Raw genomic sequence first — 24,073 nt, 5'->3', positions numbered from 1 at the left:
GGGTTCGACCTCCAGGTCGTAAATCCAAACTAACCCCATTTCCTTGCACTTCGAACATATCCTTCGACTTCGTTCTATCTATATATTTGTCTGAATGCCTTTCAATGTTGTTAATGTACTCCACTCAAACGCACCCGCTAGCAGCTTTTTACGTCTGCGTACCAGCCTCTGTGTAAACTTGATGTCCCTCAGGTTCCATTTTCTCCTTCCATCTAACCTTAAACTGATGTCCTCTCGTCCTTGATTCTCCAAACCTTGGAAAAAGACTGACAGCATTCAACATGTCCATGCCACTCATGATCTTATATACCTCTATAAGTTCCCCATTCAGTCTTCTCTGCTCTAATGAAGAAGTCCGAGAATGTCGAAACTCTCCCTTTCATTCCGACCATTGGGTTGTAGTAACATCCTTGCAAATTTCATCTGAATTCTTTCTAGTTTAGTAACATTCTTCCTATAACAAAGTGACAAAAACAGAACACAGTACTTCAACTGTGGCTTCACCAAAGCCTTGTATATCTGGAACATAACTTCCCAACTTCTATACTCAGTGCCCTGACTGATGAAGGCCAGTGTGCCAAAAGCCTTCTGTCTATCTGTGACGCCACTTTCAGAGAACCGTGAACCTGAACTTCAAAGTCTCTCTGTCCATTAGCCCCTTAAGGCACTACCATTCATCATGTAACACCCACCTTGATGTGACTTTGCAAAATGTAAGACCTCACACCTATCTATGTTAAACTCCATTCTGCATTTCTGGGCCAACTTCCCCAGTTGATCAGCATTTTGCTGCATTTTTTGATAACCTTCCTCATTGTCCACGATACTGAATACTTCAGAGTCATCTGCAAATTTAATCAGCATGCTTATTACAATCTCATTCCAATTATTGATAAGATGTAACAAACAGTTATGGGTCCAGAACGAACTCCTGAGATTCTCCACGAGTTCCCTAATTTCCTACAGGTAAGGGAAGTTCCATCCTTATCTGGTCTGGTCTCCATGTGACTTCAGACCCACAACAATGTGCTTGACTATTATCTGCCTTGTGGGCAATTAAGATAGGCAATGAATGCTGCCTATCCAACAATGCCCTCATCCAGAGAATGAATAAAAAACCTCCATTCCTACAAGTATCCTTCCACTATTAACCGCTCCTTCCTCACATGAAGCCAATTGTGTATCCAATCTGCCTGCTCCGCCTGCATTCTATGCAATCTAATTTTCCAGAGCAGCCTATCATGTGGAACCTAATCAAAGGCCTTTCTGAAATCTATACAGACTATATCCACTGCTCTCTATGTCTATTGATTCAAAATCTAAGCAAAGCCATGTTCCTAAAATTACGTATTCTTGCCAAGAGAGTATTTGAGGCAATCTCTACAGATTTGATCTCCTTTGTAAGGAATAATTTCCTTAACACAGACAACGATGTTTGTACAATGAAATTATATGGAGGAAAGTGATTCTTTAATCGGTAGAGCTGGAAGAGAATAGAGATAGTTGCACTCAAACTTGAGGATTGGTTGTGATCACATATTTCCAGATGAGGCATTGATAGGGTGAGAAATTTCCTACTTTATCCAGGTTTGAATGGTTTGGTTTATTGTCATGTGTACATCAGTACATGGAAACACGTTATTTATGATCAGTGGAGGCAGATCATAGTCAGAATGGTCAGACAGACCATAGGGTGAAAATAGATTCGTACAGACTAAGGCTTACAAGTTACATTGCATAGGACGTGCCCTAGACAAGATCAACATGAACAAGATCTGCATTACCTGAACTTAGAGAGTCCATTCATCAGTCTAATATGACTTTCCTAATTGTTTCAGAGCCCTAATTAACTCTCCCCATATTACTAAGCAGTCAATGTGTGACCCTGCACTGAGCGTCATGTTGTTCACAATCCCCAACAGCAGCCACAATACCTTCCATCTGAAACAGGTATGCATTCACACAAGCCTTCGCCCTACATAGAGAATACCAGGCTATCTTCACGGAATAAAAAGGTGTCTGCTTGAGATTTCACACAAAGTATTTCGCTTCCCTCCTCACTGCGAGAAAACTACGTTACAACCCACGTGTGTATCATGAGAACGGAGTTACGAGGAACAACGTGGAGCAATCTGTCTGTGCAGCCTCTGCTCCACTTGTTCATCATGCTAGAGCATCTATTAGGAGACCGTGTAGACTGATGATGCTGGAGATCAGAGTCGAGAGTGTGATACTGGAAAAACACAACAGGTCAGGCAGCATTCGAGGAGCAGGAGAATTGATGTTTTGGGCATAGGCTTTTCATTAGAAATCAGCATTGATAACCTTATTCTATCCCGGTGTAAGAGCGTTGAGAGGCTGAATGGTCTCCACCTGTTGTCCCTGTGTCAGTGACTCATGGGGAAAAATGGCCTCCTCCTGTTCCTGCCTAAGTGACTCAAGGGCCTGAATGCCCTTCTCTGTTCCTGTGTAAGTGACTCAAGGGGCTGAATGGCTTCCTTCTGTTACTATGTAAGTGACTCAAGGGGATTAATAGTTTCTTCCTCGTCCCATTGGACAGGGCCAAGGGCCTGATTGGGTTACCACTGATTCCTGTATCAGGGGTAACACAATCGTTGTGCTGACTAGTGTGACAATGCTGTAGCTTTAAGACGTTACTTTGTCCTGTTTTTTTTTAAGAGACAGATTGAACGATCATTACCAAGATGGTTAGTTAAGACCGCTGAGTAAACTGCTCGGGAGGACTTGAGTTTACTTTAATGAGGCCTGACTGAGTGTGGCCAATTCTCAATGATGAGGATCTCTGGGTTTTGGTTTCTCAGTAACATCAGAAACTATTGGGGTCTCCACAGATTTATAAGCTTCATTGACTATCTCCTGGCTGCTACTGTCTCTGATACTTTTTTTTTACTGAATGCTGCTGTTTCTCCCCCTCCTGGAGAACTGAATGTGAGAATTTATGTCTAAATTTGCTTTTTTGGCCAAGTGGTTGTGTTTAAGGGATCTGAGTGTATTGATAAGTTAGTTTGTAATAGGACTCGATCTAATATTGTGTTAACTTTTTGAATCGTGTTGTTATTCTAATTTCCCCTTTCTTTCATTATATTTTAATGATAGTGCTCAAATAAACCATTTCGCTTAACATAGAGTAGTTTCACCAATCACATTACATCTGAACCAGTTGTTATATTTGCCTTTAGAATAACATAATGGTTGGATTTAAACTACCATGTCAAAATATTTTAAGGAGCACTCGTCTGGTCCATTACACTCGACTCGTTGCTTCCTGTGTCATAGGCAGGAGGGTCTGAAAGGAGTATCCCTCTTCTTGTTCAGTAATTTCAATGAGCTGACTGGCTTCCTCATACTCCTGTGAAGTGAGCTTGAGACGCTGAATGAGTTCCTTCGGTCCCTGTGGAATTAATCAGCATCTCATAGTATTGTTACATGAATGCTACATATACTTTAACAGCACAAGTCGGAATGTTGTCCAGGTCTTGCTGCCCATGGACACAGACATTTTCTGGAGCTGACGGGGGGGGCACATTGTTGTGAACATTGAGTAATCTTCAAGAACATCCCTGGTATGATAATATGATGGGGGAATGACATTGATGAAGCAGTCGAAGATGTTTGTGAAGAGGAAGCTAATCTGAGGATCTCCCACAGAGATGCTCCGGGACTGAGATAATGGACATCCACACACCACAAACACCTTCCATTTTCCTATGATTGACTGCAACCAGTGGGGAGTTTACTCTGATTCCCAAACAAATCCAATTTTGTTTAGCTTCTTGACGTCATCCTCAGTCAAGCACTGCCTTGACATCAGGGCCAATCACTGTTATCTGAAACTTTGTGTTCATATCATATGTTCCCAGTAACATGACATGGTATAGGAGCAGGGGGTGCTTATTGCAAACAGAGGGCATTGAATGTCAGCAATTTGCTTTCCCATCATGTTAGGAGAGGTAGATGACAAAGTATTTAAAGAAGGGGTAGATGGATTTGACCTGACAGAGAGTTAAGGGCTGTGAAGATTTGAACATTGTAGAGGATTTCAGACCTAGAGCAAATGAGCGATGATCTTAGTGAGTGGCAAGGCAGACTTGACGGGGATGAGCGTCCTGCCCCTGTTTCTGATGTTCTCACATTCTATTATTGGAAGGTTAGTGGGTAATAGTTTCCTGGAAGGTCGGTTATTGAATGTTGCAGTCAGCGATGTGAGCCATCTCTGGGTCAGGTATGTGGGCTGTAGTCACAGTTAATCTGGGTCTACAACATGACGAGCAAATGAAGTACAATTTGCAGAGAGGGAAAGCTCTATAAAGAGAGAAGAGGGGCCTCATTCATACTCAGCCTGGGTTTTCAAATTACATTTCCAAATCACCTCAACCCGTGTGTGACTATATGAGCGGCTGAATGGTCTTCACTGTTTCTGTGCACCAGTTGATAGCAGTAAGTGGGCTCCAACTGCTCCTGCCTCGCACGTTTGAGGAGTTTAATGGATCACAGAAACATGGGACTGAAGAGTAAGAGTGGGTCATTAGACACTTTAGCCCTTCTCCACTAGTCATTAAGATTGTAGCTGATCAGGTTGTGATCTCAGCCTCACTTTCCTGTCTGTGTACCATAATCCGTAACACAATTCCCAGTCAAGTGTTTAACTAACTCAGTCTTGAATCAAAGTGAAAATCGAGGCTCGATAAACTTGCCGTGAAGAGAATTCTGACTTGAAAGGTCGTTTCAGAATTTCTCCTCATCCCCCTTATAGAATCAGAGAGCCATGCAAAACGGACACAGTCCCGTTCGTCAAATATGTCCACGCGGACCAGTTAACCAAATCTTATCTAGTCCCATTTGCCAGCATGTGGCAGTATGCCTCGTTACCACTTCTTCTGACAGCACTTTCTGAACACACATCACTATTTGCGTGAAACATTTGCCCCTAAAGTCCCATCTAAATTTTTCCCCTCTCTCCTTCAACTTATGTCCTCTTGTTTTGGACTCCTTATCCTGGGAAACAGACTGTGACTATTCAGTTAAAAATCACACAACACCAGGTTATAGTCCAACAGGTTTAATTGGAAGCACAACAGCTTTCGGAGCGACTCTCCTTCATCAGGTGATTGTGGAGGGCTCGATCATAACACTGAATTTATAGCAAAAATTTGTAGTGTGATGTAACTGAAATAATACATTGAAGAATTGATTGTCTGTTAAACCTTTCATCTGTTAGAATACAGTGATAGTTTCACTGCTTTCAGACAATTAATTCTTCAATGTATAATTTCAGTTACATCACACTACAAATTTTTGCTATAAATTCTGTGTTACGATCGAGCCCTCCACAATCACCTGATGAAGGAGAGTCGCTCCGAAAGCTAGTGTGCTTCCAATTAAACCTGTTGGACTATAATCTGGTGTTGTGTGATTTTTAACTTTTGTACACTCCTGTCCAACACCGGCATCTCCGAATGGTGACTATTCAGACTATTCATGCACACTTCTTGTTTTAGCTTGCACGCATTGATGCGATGAGAAACAATGAAGGAGAGAGCGTTCAGTATAGGTCACTCCTTCTTGTGCAGATCACATTTTCTGAATCTCTGAGTTGAGTCACGCAATAATATTATCATCGCCCAAACTGAAACATATGAGGTTTCCTTGAACATTGTCCAAACTATGTCTATATTACATTCCCTGCTCCATGTAGGTACACCGTCGCTGCTTCTTTCGTAGGAGAAAATAGTCAATTTGAAATGTATTTATATGTGCCTACGTCAGTTAAAAATGTTTAATAAAATTTTATGCATTCAGAGTACCTGTGTTAAAACGAAGTCATCTTATTTTTTAACAAATGCAGAATTTGCAGCAAAAGGTCAGCAGGTCTGTTAACATCCATGTGCCATTCAATTGTAATTGGACCAGGCTCCACCACTTCCTCTGATAGCTCATTCCTCTGCATGAAATAGTGCCGCTTCGCCCTCTTCCAAATCTTTCGCCCCTCACTTTCAACCAAGTGCCTCTACTATTAGACACCCGCACCCTGGGAAGAAACCTTAACTACTCACCCTGTGAGTAATCACTAAAGCTGCATCATGATTCTTCTGCGTGTTTGTTCATCAGCCTGTTCTGACATGCTGTGACTCATCTCCACAACAGGCAGGATTTGAATCCAGATCTTTTGGTCCAGAGCTAGGGACACTAGCACGCAAGTTTAGGATTTGGAATCAAATCCAGGGTTCGGGCTCAGATGCATGGGTACTACCCATGCCACAAGATCTAAACTGTGCCCAGCTTCGGGTCACATTTTAAGTGCCAGCTTTCACCCCAGTATGGATTTCTTGAAGCCTGGTTAACATTACTGAACTACTTGGAAATGCTTTTCATTGTTAAACAAATGCAAAGTATTTGTCTCAGTTGTCGGATGTTGATTCACGTGCTGTGCCATCGAGATAAACTATAATCATCGTTAATTGCTATTATCTGCAGTCTGCAATATTAGGGAAATAAATCCTGTAGACATACTCTGCACAATGAAGCGTCACGAATAGATATTTATTACTAACCACCAAAGACAAAGAAAGAGCACTGATCCAAAACACTGATCAGTATTACCCACCAATAACGTGTGTGACTGCCCTCTTTCTAAAACCATGAAATGATACTAGGCCGCTGAATACCACCCAGCCTGTCCTCCCCACTGACTGTCTGCAATCCGTCCCTCCTCTGAAAACCGCACAAGGCAAACTAAGTTTAAGGTCCTTGTGAAAATCAAGGCCGGAGTGTGCAGGCCTCCTGGAGAGGGGACGGGCATTTTAAAATTGACGGGAAAGAGTGAGGAGGCAGTAATATCACACACTGAAACTGACTGGTGGCAGATGGAGTTTAATTTGGATTAATGTGAGGAATTTGATTTGGTAAATTAAACAAGAGCAGGGTCTATACAATTAAAAGTAGGGCCTTTGACAGTGTTGCAGAATACAGACAGAGACCGTCAGGTATAATTCTCTAAAATTTGCATCTCATATAGACAGTGTGGTTAAGAAGGTGTTTAACACATTTGCGTTCATTGGCCAGACCTTTGAATACCGAAATTGGCACGTCAATGTTGAGATTGTACATGACATTGGTGAGATGTCTTCTGGAATATTGCGTCCAGTCTAATCAACCTGCCAGCTCATTCCATAGACGCACCAACCTCCGAGTAAAACATTGCTCCTGAGGTCACTTGTACGTTTTTCCCCACTCAATTAAAAATTATGTCCGCCAGTTTTGGTCTCCCCTACCCTTGGAAAATACATTGACTGTTAACTTTGATATTATTGACCTTGATATTATTAAGATAGCGAGGGTTCAGAAGAGATTAACCCGGATGATGCTGGGAGTTGAGAGATTGAGCTATAATAAATGGTTGGATAGGCTGGGATTTTGTTTTACTGGAGAGTTGAGATTGAGGGGTTGATGTTAGAGAGGTTTATAAAATCATGAGGCGTACAGAAAAGCTGAAGGGCCAATGTCTTTTCCCTAGAGTTGGGGATTCAAACCTGAGTGATATTTTAAGGTGTAATGAAAATGATTTACAAAAGTCATGAGAGGTAAATATTTTAGACAGAAGCTGGCTTGTGTGTGGAATGAACTTCCAGAGGAAGTGGTGAAAGGGGGGACAAGTACAACTTTTAATGGACGTTTAATAACGGGAGCTGTAGTCTTTTCAACGCTGTAATGATTAATTTATGACCAACAGTGTTAAAGACCTTAGCTAAGTCTACAAAGACGAGAGCTAAATCCCTTTTATTCCTTTTCGCACCATTCATAATGTTCTCCAGAATTGTTATATTCTCTTCACATCCTGCGATGCCTGTCATAAATCCTTTCTGCCGTTTGTTTAGATTTATTACCTTACTTAACCTATTCGCAATGATTTTAGTGAAAATCCTGAGCAAAATCGGCATGGTCGTAATCGGCCTCCAATTATGAATGTCTTTAAGTTCCTCTTCATTGCTCACCTTCGGGATCAGAATCGTTCTACTATTTTTTAGTTGGTCTGGAATTTTACCACTCTTAATCCAACTGGTGTATAGCCTTGGCAGTAGTCAATTGTCCTTATTAAACATTTTAGTTATTTCCCTCATCGTTACCCTATCAGGACCTGCAGCGGTTTTCATGTCTATCGCCTTTACCATTACAGGACCCGTCAGAGCACCGACTAAGGATCCCTCTCCTTGACTCTTATATTTAACAAAACCTCTTAAGTTGTTCTTCTCATTTAAATTCATTAATCTCTTCTTAAAATAATCTTCTAAGTCATCCTTATTCAGGGGACCTTCGCTCTTAACTGGAGCCCCCATTAGCGTTCTTGCTAAATATTGTCTTTTAGTTTTGTAAAGGACCTGTGTTTCTTTAAATTCTCCTTTCTTTCTACTATATCTTTTCTTAGCTTTATTATCATTTTTATTCTTCCTTTGTCTACTATCCATTTGTTTAAAATTTACTCGTTTACTATGAGTTGTCTTATTACTAATACCTTCCTCCTTCTTCTTTCCTAATTTATCCAGGATCACAGCCGTGATCTTATTATGTTCCTTACTGCCCGTTTTATTCTTGCCCAAGTCTTCTTCAATTATTCTTATCAATTCTATTACCGACCCACTTGGACATTCCAAAACATTAGTGTTCTCCTGACTTTCCTCTATTTTTTTCCAAAGTCCTATTTAACATCAGGTCATTATCCTCCCCTTTATCATCCTCACTAACATGAAAGAGTACTTCTAACTCTAAATCCTTATTATTAATTTTATTATTCTTATTTAATACACGCCTTTTGTCAGAGATTTGCTTCGCAGTTTTAGAACCGATTTTCTCTGCAATAATTTTGTTACTATTTCTACAACCCACAAACTCTGACTCCAGTTGTTGCAACCTCTCAACTTCTTCTTTCGACCACACTCCCCTTTATTACATTCACTACTATCTAACCTATCCTTAACCTCTCCCTTACCTTTTTTCCTTTTTTCATTCCTTAAGCTGAGGTGTGCGCGTCTTTCGTGTTGCCTCAACCCTCGAGCTGATTCAAATTTTAACGGGCATAGTTCGCATTGATATAATTTTTCTAGATCCCCTTCCACATTACTAATACTATTACTATTACTAGACTTACATTATCACTCTTCAGTGATCAGTACATAGATAAGCCATCAGTTTGGATGAGCGGTTGTGAGCAGCTGCCCTCTCTCACCCCCTCTCTGAATTAATCCCTGTTGGTGTTCATCCTCTGCCAATGCCTGTGCAATGGCGCGGGGAGGCCAGCAGAAGGTAGCATTGCATCACTTTAAACACCACAGAGACTGCCTGACCTGCCCCATGCAAAGACACACAGATACACACATAGCAATTGTTAGGACCCGGCGTGAAGCTCATCTGGTAATTTTACCTAAACACCAAGAAAAGATCAAGCTGTCCCATAAACTGTTAAACATGAGTGACAGAGAACTGTTTCAATAAAAAACATCAATTTATTTTATAACTCTGAAAGTGAACATTTTACATCAACTGCACACAAATCTGGGAAACACTTTCGCTTAACTGCTTATTACCCGACTCCAGCTCTATAACGATATACACTTTCAAAAAGACACTTATTACAATTACATCAAGGTAATTTCAAATCCACACAGCAGCTGTTGTTTTCTAAGTTTTTTTCGGGCTGTGGATCTCCCTTGGTCATATTCTTTCTTTGTACTGCGGATATATTCATACGAAAATGTACCTTTGATAGAGAGTGTTTCCGAATATCTTCGCTATGTGTTGATGGCATTTACTCTCTCTGCAATTTTCAAAATGCCTGCATTCTTAAAATCCACAATCTCGGACGCTCTCATTGCTTCAATTTTCCAAAACCAATAAACTCAAGCTTGATTTTGGTTTTAGTATCCTGGGGCATAATTTAATCTGACTGATAAAATTCGAATTGTTGTCCAAAGATCAACCATCTCAGGGATCTAGTTCACAGCTAAATTTTACATATTTTCAGTTATCCTTGACACTCTTCATTTGACATCCTCTCATGACACAGGAACTTGGAAGCTCTCAGTTCAGAACAGCATTCACTCTCTCTTAAATATACAGTACACACTTTCAACTTCATGACATTAATATCATGATGTCAATGAAGATAAGCAGAGCCTATCTGGATTTCTCTTGCTCCATGGTTTGTCAATATTTCAGTCACTGTGCACAACACTGTGCGTATTAAGACTTTTGTTGGTCGATTGGCAACATCTCATTATTCGACTCCCTCCGTGGGAATATAGCAGTATTTTATTTGCTCACATTTTTGCGTGTGGCAGGATTTTAGTTGTTTCTTGGGTACTGTGACGCTATGACAATCTGAATGTTAGTAAATGGCACCAAACCTGGAAGAACTATGAAGTCTATGAAGGATACTGTAGAACTGTAACAGGACAATGGCGCGTGAGTGTAGTTTTCAGCAGATGGGGATCAATGCAGAGCAGTGTGACGTGATGCAATTTGGTACGAAAGACATTGAAAGACAAAATACAACAGCTGCACCCTTATAAACGTTGCGTGTATATAAGCACAGTTTATTGAAGATATCAGGACAGGTGGGGAGAGTAGTAAAGGTAACATATTAGTTTCAGTATTTGAGCTGTTTACAGGAGGAGGTGCGAGAGGTAGCCTCCGTGCTCCCTTCCTCGGAGGTGGTGGTTATGATAAGTTGTGACCTCTCCCTACTGCCTACCGAGACCGTGGGTATTCCATTTTTCCCAGCTCGAGACAAAAGGGAGATGGCGTCAGGGCCATGGCTTCTAAGTTGCGCTGGAGAAGGGAATAGCCAGTGAGTTTAAAGTGAGAATTGCTCTTCACTGAAAACTGCTCCTTACTCAGTTAGTGTGTCGTGCATAATTCAGAATCTGCACACGAGGCGCCATGGTCCTCTCTGGTTCATACCAGATCCTCTCCACATAGCGGGGGAGGAGGGTGAGGGAAGGGATATCGGGCACTCCACCACACGGCTTGGCTCTTTCTGTCTTTTCCAGGCTGTTTCTCCTGGAATGGGAGATGAGGAGGGAGGAAGTGAGGATGGGAGTGTGTGGCCCTGCTTTTAGTGCCGGTGTAGGTGGTGGGAACTGTGAGCTGTCCGTAGGGAGTCAGTCTACATTATTGTCTCCATGCAGTGTTAATAGTGTGGGGGCTGAAATGAAGGGGCAGAGAGAGGGGAGAGATAAAGAGAGAGGGGGGAAGATGCTGCATGCAGTAGTGACAGTGCTAGAGCATGAGCCTTGTTCGGGGTCGGTGCTGTAACAGGTATACAGTGAGTGCGAGGGAGCAGAGAGGATACGGTGAGCCTTATCCTGACGGAGTGCGGAAGGTTATTAATGCTTGTCCTGTATTGCTGGATATTTCTTCAATCTGCAGATACTGCAAAGAGCTTGTTGGTGAGCTCAGACTATGTTCACTTGTCTGGTGGTGTGGCCCCCTCAGGAAAGCGAATGGTCCCTCTCGGTACTACCCCATCAATCAGGACCTCCGTGCCCCTGTCGACAAACTGTGGTGTAATTGCCCCTTATCTGCCAGGCTAGGGGTAAACTGTGCAGGGCAGCTCCAAACAGAGAAAGCCTAACCGTGTGCCCAGTAGCCTTTTAAAAATGGCGCCAGTTACAGGGATCAGGAATATCCAGGGGCGATGGTGAGTTCCTCTCGCCCTGATGGGGGCGGGGGGTGAGAATTGGGCTGGCATTGAATGAGAGGGATGCCATGGGGTAAGGGGGGTAGTTAATGAATAAGATTGCCCCAGGAAACTAGCTCGGCCTCGTGCAGACAATCTCTCTGTCACACTCAATGAAAATGACACTGAGATAAATCATTGTTTGAAAGCTGCATCACCAATGTACACCCAAAACCGACCAGCTTCTGAATGCTGCATGGTGCAATTGAAGTACCTTCATTTCAACATTCTGACACATGACAAGTCTTTCGATCTACCCCTCTCTATCTAAACACCATACCCCACCAATTTTGCAAAATTTAAACTGATTCCTCCGCCATTTCTCTCTTGCAGTGACTTTCACACCCACAGCACCCCTTCTTATGGCCCAATGGAGTGGATGGATGGAGGCTGCACATCTTATCACTTCCATTATGGGCTGCAAATTTCCCCACGCTGGGCAGTGATCTAACACTGTGTTGGTGAGCAATGAACTGGGGTGGTGTACACAGCTCGACAGATTTACAGTTCCAGGTTTACAGATTAATTCATAGATGATCACTGCATAGCTCACTGTGCTGGTCAGACTATCTGATTGAGTCTTATGAATCAATGCATAGCTGTGGTCTGCATAGCTCCCGGAGCTGGACGGATATCTAGTCTGGGTTTATAGATCAAGGCACGGCTGTGGTCTGCACAACTCCCGCTACTGGATAAATATCAAGTCAGCGGTTATAAATCATGCACTGCTGTGGTCTGCACAGCTCCCCATGTTGGACAGATATCTATTCCGGGTTTAAAGCTCAATTGCACTGCTGCGGTCTGCACAGCTCCCGATGCTGGACAGATATTAGTCCGAGCTTATAGATCAATCCACTGCTGTGGTAAAAATAGCTCCCCGTGCTGGACAGATATCTAGTCTGGAGTTATTAATCAATGCACTGCAGCGCTCTGCACCGCTCCCCGTGCTGGACAAATATCTGGATCGGGTATATAGATCAATGCACTGTTGTGGCCTGCAGAGCTCCAGGTGCTGGACAGATATCTAGTCCGGGTTTATACATCAATGCACTACTGTGATCTGCATAGATCCCGGTGATGGACACATATCTAGTCTGTTTATATATCAATGCACTGCTGTGGTCTGCATAGATCCTGGTGCTGGATAGATGTCTAGTCTGGGTTGAGAGATCAATGCACTGCTGTGGTCTGCACAGGTTCTGGTGCTGGACAGATATCTAATCCGGGTTTATAGATCAATGCACTGCTGTGGTCTGCACAGTTCCCCGTGCTGGACAGATATCTAGTCTGGGTTTGCAGATCAATACACTGTTGTGGTCTGCACAGCTCCCCGTGCAAGGCAGATATCTCAACTGTGTTTATACAACAATGCACTGCTGTGGTCTGCAGAGTTCCCCGTGCAGAATAAACATCTCATCCAGATTAATAAATCAATGCATAGCTGTGGTCTGCACAGCTCCCCGTGATGGATTATTATCTCGTCTGCGTTTATAGATCAATGCATTGCTATGGTCTGCATAGGTCCCTGTGCTGGACAGGTATCTAGTCTGGGATTATAGACCAATCCACTGCTGTGGTCTGCACAGCTCCCCGTGATGTTAGTTATCTAGTCCAGGTTTATACATCAGTACAAAACTGTCGTCGGCATAGCTCCTCGTGTTGGACAGATATCTAATTCTTATTTATAGATCAAAACACTGCTGTGGTCTGCACAGCTCCCCGTGTTGGTAAGATATCTAGCCCGAGTTTATAGCTCAATGCACTGCTGTGGTCTGCACAACTCCCCGTGTTGCTAAAATATCTAATCCGAGTTTATAGCTCAATGCACTGCTGTGGTCTGCACAACTCCCCGTGATGGACAGATATCTCGTCCGAGTTTATAGATCAATGCACAGCTGTGGTCTGCATAGCTCTGCGTTCTAGACATCTATCTAGTCCGGATATACAGATCAATTCACTGCTTTGGTCTGCATAGCTCCCGGTGCTGGATATATATCTAATCCGGGTTTATAGGTCAATACCCTGGTTTGATCTGCGCAGTATTGCACTCTGGACAGATTGTCCATTGTATTGACCAGTGCAATGGACGAATCTGCACAGTGTTCCACTCTGGGCAGATTGCTGGGTTGCCCTGAGCAGTACCTGAGCCTGGACTACACAGTGTTCCACGATGAACAGATATCTCCTCTGGGTTTATGGTGTCTGAGCTGGTTCTGTGAAGTGCATTGAGAATGTGGTATATCTAACTTTTCAGCTGATCTGCCAATAACCTTTGTTCCCATTCTTGTGATTGGACCCTCCGTCTCTCACTCCATTAGTGTCACAGTGTGCACATGCACAGCACATAATGTTGGTGAATACACACCGACCTAGCAGCAGCCACTGCTCCTTCATTCAGAAGCAGTCAGCCATTCCCATCACCCTCGGGTCACCACGAAGAAAGAAAGGATGACCTCTGGAATAAAGGTCCTCCCTTGATACATGGCTCAAAGCACCCTCGCCCTCACCACTCCCCACTACGAAGGAACCACATCAAAATATCCCGCGTGTACGGAGAGCAATGGGGCCCCTGGAACCATCAGGGAAATTGAAAAAACATTTCCCGTATCTGAACTGGTCAGTACTCAATGTTTCATTAAGTAATGAATTCCCTCTCCATTTATGTCATACACAACCTTTTATTTTTCCTGAAAAAACAATCATAGTTTCACAGTTACCCACGTTACATTAGATCTACCAAGTTGCTGACCATTTATTATCCATTTACAGATTCTCTAGCTCCCCTTGATATTTTCAGTTCCTGTCTATATTAGTGTCAGTTTAAATTTAGTTGGATCGCATTTTTTCCATTTCTGGAAACCGTTAATATAGTTTGCGAATGGTTGGGTCTCAGCACTGGTCATTGTGTCACTACTGTCGTTAATTTGTGTTAAACGGACAGAGACTCATTTCTCCGTCATTTATCTCTCTCCTGGCTCAGTAATAAATTCTCCCCATATTCGCATGTATCAGCTTTGAAAGACTGAATGTTCCCTTCCATTTCCTGTGTAACCGGTATGAGAGATTATAAGATCTGCTCCAATTGCTGAGCAACAGCATTCAATGGCTGAATGGCCTCACTCTGTGCCTGTTTAAAACTCTTGATGGGCTGAATGACCTGCTTCAGTATAGGTGCAGTTGTGAATGTTGCTTTGGATCTATCAGTGAACAACCCACTTCTGACTTTATGATAGCGTGTAGGCCATTGCTCTTGCAGCTGCCGCTTGCCAACAGTGCCTCATGGATGCCCAGTTTCCATTTTCTCGGTCCTTTAAAAATATGTCCGACTTCACAGGAAGGAGTGCCACAGAACAGAATGGGCAGGATCTTAAATATGAGGCTGAGACTTTCCCTCCACCAGGAGTGTGTGATGTCTGTTCCGACAGGTACTGTTATGGAAAGATCCATCTGGGAGAAAGGATTTGGTGAGAATGTTTCACTCTTGTTGGTTTCCCCGTCGCTTCCCCCAGTCTGGCTGCTGTGTATGTGAGGTCTCTCCCTGCTCAGTCAATGGCGGTCCTTTTGGGAGCACACTTGGTAATGGGCATTGAAGCCCTACACACAAAGGACGTTCTGTGTCTTTGTCACCCTCAGTACTTCCTCTGATTTGGTTTTAACGTCGAGGGGAACTGAGTTATCATCGAGGGATGGGGTGAGGAGCAGGAGATGTCCATCATCAGCTGATTACCTTGACCAACTGTGACCTGTTACCATGAGAGTCCGCGGGTTCTGGAATCAATTTTGGAGAATTGCAAGGCAACGTCTTCCTTGAATGTATCCCACGGTGCCCCCACAACTGGTGTTTCGGTCCTACCGATAGGACAGTATATACCCAGGGATGTTTATTGGGCTTCATGAAGCATCACCCATTAGGCCTGATCCTATGTATATGACGGTGTCAGATAGTTTCCTGACAAGGAGTGTGGTGCTGGAAAAGCACAGCTAGTCAGGCAGCATCTGAGGATCAGGGGAACTGACGGTTCGGGCATAAGCTCTTCATCAGGAATGAGGCTTGCAGGCCGGGGAACTGAGCAATAAATTGGAGGGGGCTGTTTTTGGGACTGAGACTGGTGATGGAGCTGGGACTGGAGCTTGGGCTGGAGGCTAACGGAAGCTGGAAATGTGATCGGTGGGGGTGGGAGAGACGTGATACATCAGAGAGGAGAGAGAAGTGGACATGGTGGGAAACGTGATGGACAGGTCAAGGAGTTCCCCAGAACATTTTGTCCCGAACATTCTGTATCTCACATTCCCCGGAAAGTTCTGTACCCAACATTCAATAACCGATATTGCCCGGAACATTCTCTAGGAGAAAGTGAGGACTGCAGATGCTGGAGATCAGACCTGAAAATGTGTTGGTGGAAAGCGCAGCAGGTCAGGCAGCATCCCAGGAGCAGGAGAATCGACGTTTTGGGCATAAGCTCTTCTTGATCCCTGAAGAAGGGCTTATGCCCGAAACATCGATTTTCCTGCTCCTGGGATGCAGCGGAACATTCTCTACCCAACATTCTAGAACTGACGTTCCCCGGATCATTCTGTCCCCAAAATTTAATAACTGACATTCCCCAGAATGTTCTGTCCCTGACATTCCCCGGAACGTTCTGTCCCTGACACTGTTTGTGAACGGCCGGACGTCAGTGAATTGAACAAACGATAAGATCCCGAGGGAAGAGATCCTGTTCCAGGGAGAAGGAGACACTGTTCCAAAGTCCCCTCAGGCAGTTAAAGGGGTGAATACGTTTTCCCTGTGTTTACATTTCTTCACGGCACAGGATCTACCACAATTTAGACTAAAGTACAGAAATTTCCAAATTCCGTTTGTCTTCAGGAAACTGGGAAAGAATCCTTCAGGACAGGAGCATTTCTAACTTCCGTATTAGGATCTAGGAAAAAGTGACCTGTGTCTGCCCTCGACTAATCGCATGTGTGGGAATGTTTTGGAAACCATCTGTGCTTATGGATGTGTCTCTGTGTGTTTGGGGAGGGAGGGTTTCTTGTGGTTTATGACACATTTCTGTCAGTAATTCTGAACTTCCCATTTCAGCTCCATATATTTTAATAAATCTCTGAAAACAGTGACATATTTGAAAATCTCACTGGATCCCCAATCAAACGGGTCCCTTTGCCTCCAGACTGATGGATAATTTGTTTGTTTTCCTTCCACACAGTTAACGTAGTGACCATCTACGTCCTGCTTCAGAAAGATTGTGGATTGTCTCCATGTGTCAGACGTTACCTGGGGGCCATGGCAGCGGCGGATCTCCTGGTCATTATCCTCGACCTCATACTGAGACACATTCCCATTGTTTATTGGGAACAGTTTTATTTCCTGAAGGACTCCGTCCCCGTGTGTAATATCCACGCCGTCCTGCTTTATTCAGCCACTGACTGCTCTGTCTGGTTCACCGTCACTTTCACCTTTGATCGGTTTGTGGCCATTTGTTGCCAGAAGCTGAAAAGTAAATATTGCAGTGAGAAAACGGCGGCTGTGGTTTTGGGAACAGTGACTGTGCTGAGCTGTTTAAAGAACATGTTCTGGTATTTTATTCTCACGGCTCAGTATCGGCTGCAGAACCTCCCCTGGTTTTGTGTTGTAACAGCCGCTGTTCTATTATCCAGTGTCTGGGTCACAAATGAGTTCCTCCTCTACATTCTAACCCCGTGTGTCCCATTTCTCCTGATTCTGCTGCTCAATGTTCTCACCGTCAGACACATTTTAGTGACCAGCAGAGCCCGCAGGAGACTCCGCGCTCACACCAATGGTGACGCTCAGTCTGACACAGAAATGAGAAACAGAAAAAAATCCATCATTTTACTGTTTGCGATCTCGGCCAATTTCATCCTGTTATGGTCAACGTTCACAGTGTTTACTTTCTGGAAACGGATGACGTGGATTGGGTTTGGTCGGTCGATGTATCTCGATCCCTTTGTGCAGGAATTGGGCTTCATGATCTAGCTCCTCAGTTGCTGCACAAACACCACAATTTATGCCGTGACCCAGACTAAGTTCAGGCAGTATCTGAAGAATGTGCTGAAATATCCCTTCACACAAATCCATCAACCAGTCAAATTCACTCATTAATCACACTATCCGGGATTTCCTCATTGCAGTTCAGTGTTTCAGTGATGGAGCAGCCTGTCGCTATATTAATAGACTGAGGGTAGCGCTGATTTGTCCATACTTCTCCCACACTTCGGTTACAGGGACACATTTCAAGGTTTCTCATAACTCAGGAGCCAGTGTGAAAAGGCAACATTCCACTGACTGTATCCGTCACTTCAAATTGTAAACAATAAAAACTTTCATTGAAAAGTGCCGAGATGCAGAGTGAACGATGTTGTTGTGTGTCTTTGTCTTGAAGAGGCTGAGATGAAGAGAGACATATTCAGCCCCAAGTCATGCTCCTCAGGGAATGGGAGGGGACCGCACCCTGAGATGAGCTCAGGATGTGGGTGTGCCTCCCTCTGTCTTTGCTTTCACGTCTGGGTACCTCTACTCCAACCTGGGATCACCATTTCCTCTCCTCCACTATTTATCCCCATTTCTCACCGCCTCTCTTTGCACACTCTCTCTTTCTCTCCACCTCACCATTTAACTCTCCCTCTTCCCCCTCTCTCACATTCCACCCTCGTTTCTCCACCTGCCTCCATTATTTTCTCGCTCCCCTTCACACTTCATTCACTCTCCTTCTGTCTCTGTCTCCCTCCCGCAATTCCGTCTCTACCCCATTTTCCCCCTCCTCCCACCACTATCTATCCTATCGAATACATCTCCTCACCCGCCACGCAGACTCACCGCCTACCCCACCAGTCTCTGCATCAGAGGGAGTTGGAATAACCAGGGAGAACGAGTGTGTCAGATAGAGAGGGAGGGAGTGACAGGAGCGACAGGAATTCAGTCAAAGAGAAATGGACGGGGTAGGGAGAGGGAGACACCGAGGGAGCGGGATCGAGAGTGACAGAAGGTGGAGAGAGAGTGAAGGACCGGGGAGTGAGAGAAGGGCAACAGAGAGATAGGGTGAGGGGAGGAGAGAGAGACAGGGGAGGAGAAAATCAGAGAGCGGTGCGAGAGAGAGATAGAGAGGGCGAGAGAGAGTGGGGCAAGAAAGAGAGACAAAGGCGATGAGAGAGAGAAAGTGGACGAGAGACAGAGAGAGAGAGGGAGAGAGGAAGGGAGGGGGAGAAAGGGAGAGAGGGAGTGAGGAGAGAGAGAGAGAGGGAGGGAGAGAGGGAGTGAGTGAGAGAGGGAGAAAAGGAATAATGGAGAGCGGGAGAGAGGGAGAAAAGGAGTAATGGAGAGAGGGAGAGAGGGAGAGAAGGAGTGAGGGAGAGAGAGGGAGAGAGACACAGACTCAGGGAGAGCAGGAGAGAGAGGGAGAGAGAGAGAGAGAGTTGACAGACCGAGAAGGGCGAGTGAGGGTAGAGGCGAGAGAGAGAGAGCGGGCGAGAGAGTGCGAGACGGGACTAGAGAAAGTGTGATGGAAAGAGAGATGCAGAGCAAATGCAAATGAGAGCGCGAGGGCGAGAGAGTGCGAAGACGAAACAGAGCGTGAGGGCGAGAGAGAGAAAAGCGTGAGGGTGAGAGAGTGAGAGCGCGAGAGTGAGAAAGAGAGATGGTGAGAGAGAGGAGAGCAAGGAGGGCAAGCATGAGGGAGGGTTGCGTGAGATGGGTGTCGAGAGAGGGGGTGAGAGAGAGGGTGAGAGCGAGAGCGAGGGGGCAAGACAGGGAGAGATAGAGAAAGAGAGAGAGAGACAGAGCGAGTGCGAGACGGAGAGAGGGAGATAGGGGCAAGAGAGAGATTATTGGGTGCAGATGGAGTGAGCGAGAGCAAAAGAGAGAGTAGGGGAAAGAATGTTAGAGAGAGGGAGTGAGAGACAGGTGGGGGTCGAGACCGAAATGGAAAAAGAGTTGGAGAGATCAAGAGAGATATGGTGAGAGAGAGGGGGGAGAGTATAGAAGGGCGAAAAGGAGAGCGGGGTGCATTAGAGGGCCTGATAGAGTGGGCGATACCGAGGGGGGCGAGAGAGGGCGGCAAGAAAGCGGAGCAAGAAAGGGGGAGAGAGAGGACAGCAAGAGAGAAGAGAGAGAGAGAGGCTTCGTGAGACGGGGCAAGAGAGCGATGGAGTGAGAGAGGGGTGTGAGAGAGGGGGAGAGAGGGGTCGTGAGATGGGAAGAGAGGAGGTGAAAGGGGGTGAGAGAGGAGGCGAGGGGGTGCGAGAGAGCAAGGTGAGAGAGGGGTCATAAGACGAGGCGAGAGAGCGAGGGAGTGAGAGGTGTGTGGGGGGGGGGTGCAAGAGAGGGGTGCCAGAATGGGTGAAAGAGAGGGGACAATAGGGGTCGAGACGGGGATGAGTGAGTGGTGAAGGAGGGTGGTGGAAGGGGGCGAGAGAGGGGGACGAGAGAGGGCGCGAGGGAGGGAGCAAGGGAGAGGGAATGTGCTCGGGGATTGTGAGAAAGGGGCGAGAGAGGAGGTGAGAGAAAGGGACGAGAGAGGGGGCCGAAAGGGCAGCCAAGAGAGGGGGCGAGAGAGGAGTCGAGCGAGGAGGAGTGTGAGAGGGGGTGGAGAGAGGAGGGTGAAAGAGGGGGATGAGAGAGGGTGTGAGAGAGGGTGGTGAGAGAGGAGGGTGAGAGAGGGGGGTGAGATGGGGGAAGCGAGGGAGGCGAGAGGGACGGCCAGAGAGTGAGTCGAGAATGAGTGCCGACAGATGGGGTGAGAGGGGAGGGGAGAGAGGGCTGCTAGAGAGAGAGGTCGAGAGCGACATAGGGTCCAGAGAAAGAAGGGCGAGAGAGGGGGTTCGAGAGAGGGGGGAGCGAGGCATGCGGGCGAGAGTGGGTGCGAGAGGGGAACTGCAGATGATAGGGGAAAAGGTGTAAATAATATGTGGAGATGGAGCGCAAAGTGAGTCAGGGACATTTAGAAAGACAAATGAGTGGATAGGTTGGGAGGGTGCATAGCTGTTCATTGAGGGGACAGGAAACTGTGTCTGGCAGCATCTCAGTGGAGGTGGTGGAAATGGCGGCTGATGATTTACGTTCTGCCTGCAAAAGAAGTCCCTGAGCTTTCTGTCACTTCGACACAGGAGCCTGTTCCCTGGCCAACATCTCTGTTTATGCTTACTGCAGTGTTCCAGTGAAGCTTGATGCAAACTGGCAGAACACTCCAGAACACACCAAATGGCCTCCAAATTCAAGGACTGCAATTTCTCCTCCCATGTGGATAAAAAATGCTTTCCAATGTGTCTCCTGTTCTTCTTCCACTTTGAACAACACACCTCCACCTGTAACAAGGATAGAACCGCCCCGGTTCTTACCTTCCACCCAGATAAAACAAATCATCCTCCACTATTTCTACAACCTACAATCAGACCCCGCCACCAGATATATATTTCTTTTCCAATCCCTTTCAGCATTCTGCAGAGACCATTCCCACTGTGAATTCCTCATTAGATCCACGCTCCCCACCAACCCATCCTCCACTCCAGGCACCTTTGCTTGCCGTTGCAAGAGGTGAAAAACCTGTGCCCACACCATATCCCTCACTTCCATTCAAAGCCTTAAAGTATCCTTCCACATCCAGCATATATTTCCCTGCAATTCCAAACACCTCAATTATGGTGTCCTTTGCTTTCGATGAGGGCTCCTCTACACTGGGGATTCATGACGCCAACTCACGGAATATTTCAGGGAACATTTATGGGATACTTGCACCAACCAATACACCGCCCTCTGGCCAACCAATCCTAGTCTCCCACTCACCCCGCCAAGGACATGCAAGTCCTGGGCGACCTCCACCCCCAAATTCGAACCACCCGACACCCGGAGGAAGAACACCTCATCTTCCACCTTGGGACCCTTCAACCACACGGTATCGTTTCCTCATTTCCCTATCCCACCTTAACCCAGATCTAACCCTCCAACACGATACCACCTTCTTGAACAGTCCCATCTGTCCATCTTCCTTTTCAATTATCCCCTCCACTCTCTCACTATTACCCCGAATCAACATCTACCTATTAACTTCCTAGCTTCCTTCCCCCCAACCCCCCACACACCTCCTATTTATCTCTTAGCACTCTTACTTCCCAGCCCCAACCCTGGCATTTCTGATGACTCGCTTATGCACAAAACGTCAATTCGCCTGCTCATTGGATGCTGCCTGCCCTGCTGTGCTTTTCCAGCAAAATGTTTAAGACACGCTGGAAGAACAACACATCATCTTCGACCTGGGCACCCTGCATCCCTCTGGCCTGAATATCAAATTCAATAACTTTAGGTCTTGAACTGTCCAGTGTCCTCACGCCTTAGTCCTCTACCCCACAGACAAGGTCTTGTTCTTACATAGCCTGCCGTTATACACTACTTATGAGTAGCCACTAACAGTCCCCACTAACAGCTATTCACCCTCACCTAGCCAGATCGTTATCCATTCCTTTGTTCAGCTGCTCCCATTTCTAACTTTGGACTCTATTACCATCTATCATTTGTTCCTTAACCACTACCTTCTGCGGTATAAACTGACATATTTTCTCAGTTCTGAAGAAGGATCATCAGATCCGAAATGATAATTGTGATTTCTCTTCACAGATGCTGCCAGACTGGCTCAGCTTAACCAGTAACTTCTGGTTGCTGTGTATGATTTACAGCATCCGCAGTTCTTTTGGTTCTAATTTACCCAGAATTTCTAATTCAGGTCTAGCAGCCAACACCGTGTATTCATAAACCTTCCCAGTCCACACTAACTCAATTTCTCTCCCAGTCTCTGCTGTCTCTCCCACTCCGTTCACACTCATTATGCCCCCCCCCCCCCCCCCCCCACTCACAGTGACACCGGCCTGCACAGCTCATGGTCACGTGTTGGCTCGCTGGACCCACCGTCATTCACTCCTATTGGCTGGAGGGTCACGCCAACTCTCCTGTTGGTCTGAAGCTGTGTCAGTCAGCCAGGCCCCTTGTGACGAGCGGTGGGCCCCTCCATTGAGCGTCAGAAGCTAAGGAGTCACCTCATAGAGTTTTACAAAATCATGAGTTGCATGGATAAGATAAATAGACACGGCTTTTCCCTCGGGCGTAAGAGTCCAGAACTAGAGAGCATAGGTTTCAGATGAGAGGGGAAATATTTAAATGGGACCCAAGGGGCAACACTGAAGTTGGTGTGTGTTTGGAGTCTTTGGTCGGGGAAGGGAGGAGGTTGGTACAATTATGCCAACTGGCATCTGGATGGGTATATGAATAGGATGGATGTAGAGGGATATGTGCCAAGTGTTGGCTAATGGGACGAGCTGAGTTTTGGATATCTGGTCGGCATGGACCAGTTTAAAAAAAGGGTTTGTTTTCATGCTGTACAGCTCTTTGGTTCTGCACTGGGATGAGCTTCAACATTCACAGTGAATGGGGCAGATGCACAGAGCACAGGAGTTGAGGTCTATTCAGCCCATTGGGACTGTACTCTATCCCTCTGGAGATGGTGTCAGTCTATCCCAACTCACCTCCCATTTGCCTGTACCCTCCAAACCCTTCATTAAAAAAGTTAAATTCCAAATTCGTTCTGACAATAAGTAATGAATCCGCATCCAGCTGTCATTCAAACTGTTCGAGATGGTCAGAACGTAATGAGTAACATAAGCTTCAAATTTTCACCCTGCATTATTTGCCACTTACCTGAAAGTAGTTACTGTAAATTGTGACAATGTTAATAATTTCTCACTCTGTCTCTCTTTAAATTAAATACCCTGGAAACAAATCTGTTCCTGGTCGAAATCACTGCTTAATATTCTCAACTCGAAGGAGAATTGTCTGACCTTCTGTTAAGTATCCATAAAAGAGACATCCCTCTTAATTTTAATGTAATAGTGTCATAGAGACGCTCAGCACAGTAACCGAACCTTCAGTCCAACTTGTCCATGCTGACCAGATATACTAAATGAATATCGTCCCATTTGCCAGCACTTGGCCCATATACTTCTTAATCTTTCCTAATCACGTACCCAATTATGCGTTTTAAATTCAAAGTTTGTGAGAAGATTTGTAGCTCGGGTGCTCGTTGCTGTGGTTCTGTTCACCGAGCCGGAAGTTTTTGTTGCAAACGTTTCGTCCCCTGTCCAGGTGCCATCCTCAGTGCTTGGGAGCCTCCTGTGAAGCGCTTCTGTGGTGTTTCCTCCGGCATGTATAGTGGCCTGTCCCTGCCGCTTCCGGTTGTCAGTTTCAGCTGTCTGCTGTAGTGGCCGGTATATTGGGTCCAGGTCGATGTGTTTGTTGATGGAGTTTGTGGATGTGTGCCATGC

This window comes from Chiloscyllium plagiosum, unplaced genomic scaffold, assembly GCF_037043375.1.
Source record: "Chiloscyllium plagiosum isolate Xiang-an unplaced genomic scaffold, Cpla_swu_hap1 HiC_scaffold_45, whole genome shotgun sequence".
Taxonomy (NCBI): Eukaryota; Metazoa; Chordata; class Chondrichthyes; order Orectolobiformes; family Hemiscylliidae; genus Chiloscyllium; species Chiloscyllium plagiosum.
This window is presented reverse-complemented; position numbering follows the sequence as displayed.